A 6,542-nucleotide genomic window follows, 5' to 3' on the forward strand; every position below is an offset into this window, starting at 1 on the left:
CTTCAGGGCGCTCTAAAAGCACCACCTCCTCCAAGAAGCTGGTCTGAACTGCACCTCATTACATCACATCTGGCATAGCTCATTCTTATTTCCTGGTGAGTGGGGACCCTGTCCTGTGTTCCCAGTGGCCCCAAGCACCAGGGTGGGGCATAGAAGATGCCAGATGCCAACCACAGGTAACAAGGCCCAGTGTCCAGTTGTTGGAAAGTCCACCCTCAGCTCTAGCCTGCTGGACTCAGGCTCTGCCACAGCCTTCACCTCAACTCAGCAGACAAGGACTCAAGCAGTGTGGACAAGCCTCCTGCATACTCCAGAGAAGGAGCACTCCTCAGAAACATGGGCCTAGTGAGCTTCCAGCAGCAATGTGCTTGCTCTGGGCCTCAGTTTCCCAAAATGCAGAAGAGAATGCCACTGAGTCTGCCTCCCTGTTTTCCTGGGGGGCTGGGAGGATCTGAGATAGATGAGCAGATCCCCTAAACCCTGGGGTCAGAACTTGCAGCAAAGAGACTCCAGCCCTGTGTGGTCAGCAAACCCTTTCTCAGCCTATTAGCCAGGCCCCTGGGAGGCCAAGTCACCTGCCCAGAGGTGTCCTCATGACCAAACAGGAAAGCCTCAAAGGACAAGGCTGTCTGTAGGAACTGGCTGGCCCAGTTCCTAGAGACGGGCATCCCATGGGGAATCCTCACTCTTTACCCTGGGTCTGCAAGAAGGTACTCAAGCATGTAACCTCAAGGAGTTCCTGGCTTCTACAACCTCTGGGGAGCAAAAAAAAAAAACAGTCTCTCTAATCTCATTTTACAGACAGACAAAAAGGAGTAAGGACAGGGCCAATACTGAAGTGGATTAAGCTCTTTTCAGTTCCCATTTCTCTGTTCCCCCAGCTCTGCTCCCACCTTCAGTCCAGCCCTACTCAGACCCCCATCCAGGTTTCCCAAGGCCAAGTCTGAAGCTCCACCTCACAACATCCTAGATGGAATACAAAACAGGCCAGTTTATCTGCAGAGTTCCTACCTCACCTCTCTGGGCTCTCCAGAGGCAGATGAAGAGGGCAATGTGGCAATGCTGAACCCAGAGAAGTGACACTCCAATGGTGGCATCTCAGGCAGGGAGCTGTTTTTGTACGAGAAGTAGTTGTCCTCCCTAGCTCCCGGAAATCACAGTGTGCGTGACACCCAACTACCTGGCCTGGGCCCAAAGCCCCTCCTGGAAGAAACAGAGAGACTCAGCTGCCCACTCTGAGTGAGGACCCCTTCTACCTTACAGGGTGTGACTTCTTTCCTACTTCCCCAGCCCCAAGGCCAGGCACCTCTGCGGGTCACGAAAAAACATTTGTTAAGAAGACTTCAGCTGGCGCATATCTGAGAGGCATGAAAGAAGTGACAGAGTAGAGTGTCTTAGAGCATTTATTCTGGAGCCAGGCTGCCTAAGTTCAAATCCTTGCTCTGTCACTACCGAGCTGTATGACTGTGCCTCAGTCTTCCAGTCTGTAAAATGGGAATAAGACCTACCTTACAGAGCTGTTAAGAGGATTCAAGGAGGACTTCCCTGGTGGTGCAGTGGTTAAGAATCCGCCTGCCAATTCAGGGGACACGGGTTCAAGCCCTGGTCCAGGAAGATCCCACATGCTGCGGAGCAACTAAGCCTGTGTGCCATAACTACTGAGCCTGTGCTCTAGAGCCCACGAGCCACAACTAATGAAGCCCATGCACCTAGAGCCCGTGCTCCGCAACAAGAGAAGCCACTACAATGAAGAGTAGCCCCCGCTCGCTGCAACTAGAAAAAGCCCATGTGCAGCAACAAAGACCCAATGCAGCCAAAAATAAAAAGATAAATAAATAAATAAATTTATTAAAAAGAAAAGAGGATCAAAGGAGCTAATATTTGCAAAGTCTTTAGAACACTGCCTGGCACGCAGTGAGTATACCAGGGCCCTGGCCTAGCCTCTTGGCCTCTGCCTGATTTCTCCCACCCAGGATAACCTCATTTCTTCCATCTATCCTAGCTCAAAGCCTTTCCTAGGCATGCCAGCCCAGCCCTGATCTGAACCCCTATCCCCTAGTTCCAGCGCTCACCTCCCAATGTTACCTTGGTCCATCACCAGTCCCCCTGTCCAGGGCCAAGCTTCCCTCTACCAGATCTGAGGTCCCTCAGCTCTTAGCCCTCCATTCTGAGAGCACTAGCCAAACAGCTCAATTCTCAGTTGGCTCCTCTATGCAAAAAGGGGAGCTGTGGGTGGAAAGACAAGGGTCTACAGAGACCCCCAACTCCAGCTTCTTCCTCCCCTTCAACTCCCTGCCCTGAGGGCTAGGCACCCAGCAGCCACCCAAGAGGCTGGGTAAAGTAAAGCCCTGGCTGCCCAGGCCATCCCTATCTCACGAGTTAGAAATCACACACAAGCACACAGGCACACACCCCTCTGTTGACCCAGGCTGGATTTCCACCAAAGAGAGCAAAGGAAATCATTTCTCCCCAACCCACAGCAACCCACATCAACTCCACACCCCCCAGACCCACCCAATCTCCCACTAGGCATACAGGCCTGCCTTTGAGCCTTCCCTTTTTCCCACTGACCCCCTCAGATTCTTGCAGTGATTTGCACAACTGCTTTCATGGAAAGAAAATAAAAATCCTTAGGATCACCTGAGGTTTACAAGGGGCTCCTGCACTGCCCTGACCTTTCCACCTGGCTCAATATTTCCTGAGTATCAGCTACATGCCAGGTACTGTGCTAAATGCTCTAGATTCAGCAGTGGGCCATTCAGTCAAGGTTCCAGCCCTTAGAAAGCCAGAAAAAGTAAACAGACAACTGCAACAAATGGTTATGAACTGTGATAAGCACAATGAAGAAAGTAAACCAGGTGCTACGATGAATTACAGGGAATGATGGGCTTCTACCAAGACTGGGAAGGCATATTTAAGCTGAGACCTGAAAAATAAGAAGGAGCATAGCCAGCCCAGTAGAAAACCTTGGAAGAACATTCCAGGCAGAGAAAACAACACAGGCAAAGGACACAGGGCAGGAAAAAGCTTAGGTGTTCAAGGGGCAGAAGTGATTCAGGTGTGACTGTCAGGAAGATGAAAAGGGGACAGTGTTAGGATAAGGCTGGGGGAGGTCAGCAGTGACCAGACCTTGGAAGATCTGAAAGGCCAGGGAAAAGATTTGAAATTTCATTCCAAGTGCAACAGGGAGCTATTGAGGGTCTTAGAGCAATGAGACTAAATATTTTTTCTAAATTGTTCTTGCTGCTCTGTTAAAATGGATTTGAGGAGGCAATTGCAGACTTAGGGAAAGCAGGCAAAAGCTACTACAATATTCGGGCAAGATATAAAAGATGGCTTGGCCTGGGGCAGTAGCCTAGGGCAGCAGCAGTGGAGTCAGAGCATGAAGAATAGGCCTGAGATAGATTTGGCAAAAAGAACCAAAAGCACTTGCTGTAGCACTAGATGTGGAGAGGGAGGAAAAGGGAGGAGATGATGCCACCCGGTTTCCTTTCTTTAATGGTGGGTGGGTTACAGGCCCTTTACTGAGATGGGAAGGCCTGCGGAGAGTCATGCTTGGGGAGCACAGTCAAGGTTCTGTTTCACCCATATTAACTTTTTCATACCTGTGACACCTTAAGTCATCAGATGGGTGGCTGGATAGAGAGGTTGGGACTGGAGATAAAATTTGCTACTTAAAATCATGAGAATGAAAATGATATACACTTAAGACCTGTGTTTGTAAATAAATGTTTGATTTTAAGAATTATAAGAAAAAATGAGAGCTTGAGGTGTATGTAAATAGAAGGGACTCAGGGGAGAGGAGGGGGCTGAGAACAGAGCCCAGGGATCCTCCAACATTCAGAGTGAGTGAAGGAGTTGTCCTTAAAGACAAGTAAGGAAGGGCTTTGGTGGGGGGAAAGGGGGGTTGGTAAGGAAGAAAACCAGGAGAAGCCAAGAAAGGATATGGGAGAGAATGATCAAGACCAAGGGAGGTCAAGGAAGACCTACTTGTGGGGGAGTGTAAATCAAGGGAGACCTTTACTTGGGTAGTTTCAGTGAATCGGTGGGACCAAAGCCAGGTCAAGTGAGCTGAAGAACCCAGGGACCACAGGTACAGACAGCTCTCTGGAGAAATTTTGCTGTGAAGGGAAGTGCAGAAGTGTGTCTTTAGCTAGGGGAGAATGAGGGATGAAGGCAAAAAAGGGGGCCATAAAATGGAGGGGAGCGGTGGCAAAGCATGTTCTTACACTGTTGTGAATGGTGAATGATCCAGGGGGAAAGTAGCCACTTTTAATATTGGAGAGAGGGGAAGTAACTTGAAGAATGGGGGACAGGGAGCAGACCATCTTGGAACCCTACTTAGGCATTGGCCTGTGGCAGGAGCCCAGCTAACAAGAGGAAAGGGAAGGGGGGCAAAGAAGCAAAACGCAGACGTGGGGCCTTCGCTACACACACTTTCAGATGCACACCTACCCATTCCAGTGACCCCCCTAGACACTTGCCGTTTTGCTGCCTGCTCCAAACACGGACAATTTACCCACCCCCTCCGCAGATTGGCTCGGGATGTGCCACCACAGGCAGACTGTTCAACCAACCTGTGGGCACATTTCACCACAGGTGCCAGCCACGGCGCTTCTCTTATCAGGCCATACCCCCCTTCCTGGTGCAAGCTCCGAAGGGGTCCCCAGGCCCCTCACCGGCTCTACCGGAGCCCCAGCCCCCACCCCTGGGCAGTGGCTTCTCTGAGTCCCTCTCCCAAATTAAGCATTCGACACTCCCTACCCCATTCCGAGCCTGGCTCTCGCCTAGCCCAGCGCAGCCCGTTAGCCCCTAGTTGGCTCTTCGGAGAAAGCTGCTCCCCACATTGTCCAGGGGATACCCCGAGGAGACCACCTGGACGCCCTCTGGAAGGGCGGCCCAGCCCCTCCCCGTGTCCCAGCCGTCGCCCCGGCGCCTCCTCTTCCCTCCCCAGTGCCCATGCTCTGGGCGGCCCAAGCCGTCGCGGGGCGTCCGCGCCCGGCTTTGTCTGCGCCCACGGAGCGCGCCCGCCGGGCGCCGTCGGTGCTCCCCAGCTGCACGCAGCCCTAGGGTCCTGCCTGCCTTCCACCCTCCCACAGCCCCCCGCCGCGGGACCACCGCCACCCTGCCTGACCGCCGCCTCCCACGACGCGAGCGAAGGGGCGCGGCGCCCACCGCCCTCGCCGGCCTCCGGGAATGCCGGGCACCCTGGCCCTCCCGCCGGAGCGCCGCTCCGGCTGCCGGAGCCCCGGGCCGGCCGAGCCCTCGGGGCCGCGGCGGGCCCCTCACCCTCCCGCGGCGGACGCAGCCCCAGCCTGCGCTCGAGCGGGGCCGGCGACCGGGGATCGGGGAGCCGGGAGCAGGCGCGCGTGGTACCTTTCCCTGCTGAGCCGGGGAAGTGAGTTTGCGACGAGCGGCTCTCCACCTCGGCCTCCTCCGCCTCCCCTTCTCTTCAACCGCCTGGCTTCCTTCTCCAGCCGCCGCCGGGACCGTAGGGGCCCGAGCCAGCCGCTGCGGCCTGTGTGGGGCCCCGCTCCGCCTAGCGTCCCCGGCCCACCCCTCCCAATCTGTTCAGGCCCGGCCCCCTCTCCGCCTCGGGGCGGGGACGCGCCGAGCTCCTCCCCCGACCCGCCCGCCGTGGGTGGGGAGGCTGGAGGCTGCGTTGGCAGAGAACCTCAGGGACCCTCCTTGCGGAGGGACCCGGGCCCAGCGCTCCCCACCTGGGTTCCACGGCCCCCTCCTCAAGCTGGGCGCCGAACGTCCCCACCTGTCCCCAAAAGAAAAGCAGGCAGCCCAGCCTTGCGCGCCCTGTGCTTGGGCGTAACGTGGAGCCGAAGCTGCCTGCCAGGTGACGAGCAGGGCAAGGATGCAGGCCTCAGTTTACCCGCAGAACTCGAAACCCTCCTGTTGAAAGGAATGGGCGCCTCTCTCTCCTCCCGGAGCTGCCTTCACTCCGGCAGACCCTCCACTGGATCTCAGTTGTGGTCAGAGGGCTCGTCCCCAAGGGGCCACCACCAACCTCATTTTCTCTGCAACACTACTGCCGCACCCAGCCACCACCACCCCCTCCCATACCTCCTCGCATTAATCTCGAACCTTAAACTGCAAGGGGAAAGGGGGCATTCAAATCGCTGGAGCCTGTCCCTTCACAGCCACGACCTTGAGTGGAGGTGGACTCTGTAAGAAATATCTTTCACTGGTACCTACTGCCTCATCCTGAACTTAATAAAACCCGAAGCAACTGTAAGTATGAGGGTCATTTTTTTCCTTAAAAAAAAAATCAAAGATTTGGAGGTTGTTTATTCTTTTTCTATTTGAGATTCTGCTCCCCAGTAGTCTTTCATTGTTCTACTTTAAGAGGGGGTAGGGGGCAGTGGCCTCTGACAATTTCATTCTGTTTAACCTGTGAGCATCTCCAGGGCCTCCTGGGGCTGATAGAGATCCAGTCCAACGGGAGCAAGCCTTCTGTGGAAGCTGGGTCCCTGCCTGAACTGTCTTTCAGGCTGAGGAGGGTGCCCCACCTAACCTGGACCCCACAGGGA

General features: G+C 54.8%; 1 protein-coding gene across 5 annotated transcripts in view; it reads right to left on the bottom strand.

Annotated features, from left to right (window-relative positions):
* SMOX (spermine oxidase) overlaps positions 1-5,534 on the bottom strand; it is a 44,437-nt gene extending 38,903 nt beyond the window's left edge. For 4 of the 5 annotated variants that reach the window (XM_089896607.1, XM_089896606.1, XM_022592930.2 and 1 more), the window contains exon 1: positions 5,377-5,534. The gene's annotated coding sequence lies outside the window, so the exon portion shown is untranslated. The remainder of the gene's footprint in view (positions 1-5,376) is intronic. The other variant, XM_022592933.3, reaches the window with a different exon arrangement.
* Between the last annotated feature and the right edge of the window lie 1,008 nt (positions 5,535-6,542).

This window comes from Delphinapterus leucas, chromosome 15 (assembly GCF_059928025.1).
Source record: "Delphinapterus leucas isolate spDelLeu-1000000601 "Yukka" chromosome 15, BTC_Dleu_Yukka2, whole genome shotgun sequence".
Classification (NCBI taxonomy): Eukaryota; Metazoa; Chordata; class Mammalia; order Artiodactyla; family Monodontidae; genus Delphinapterus; species Delphinapterus leucas.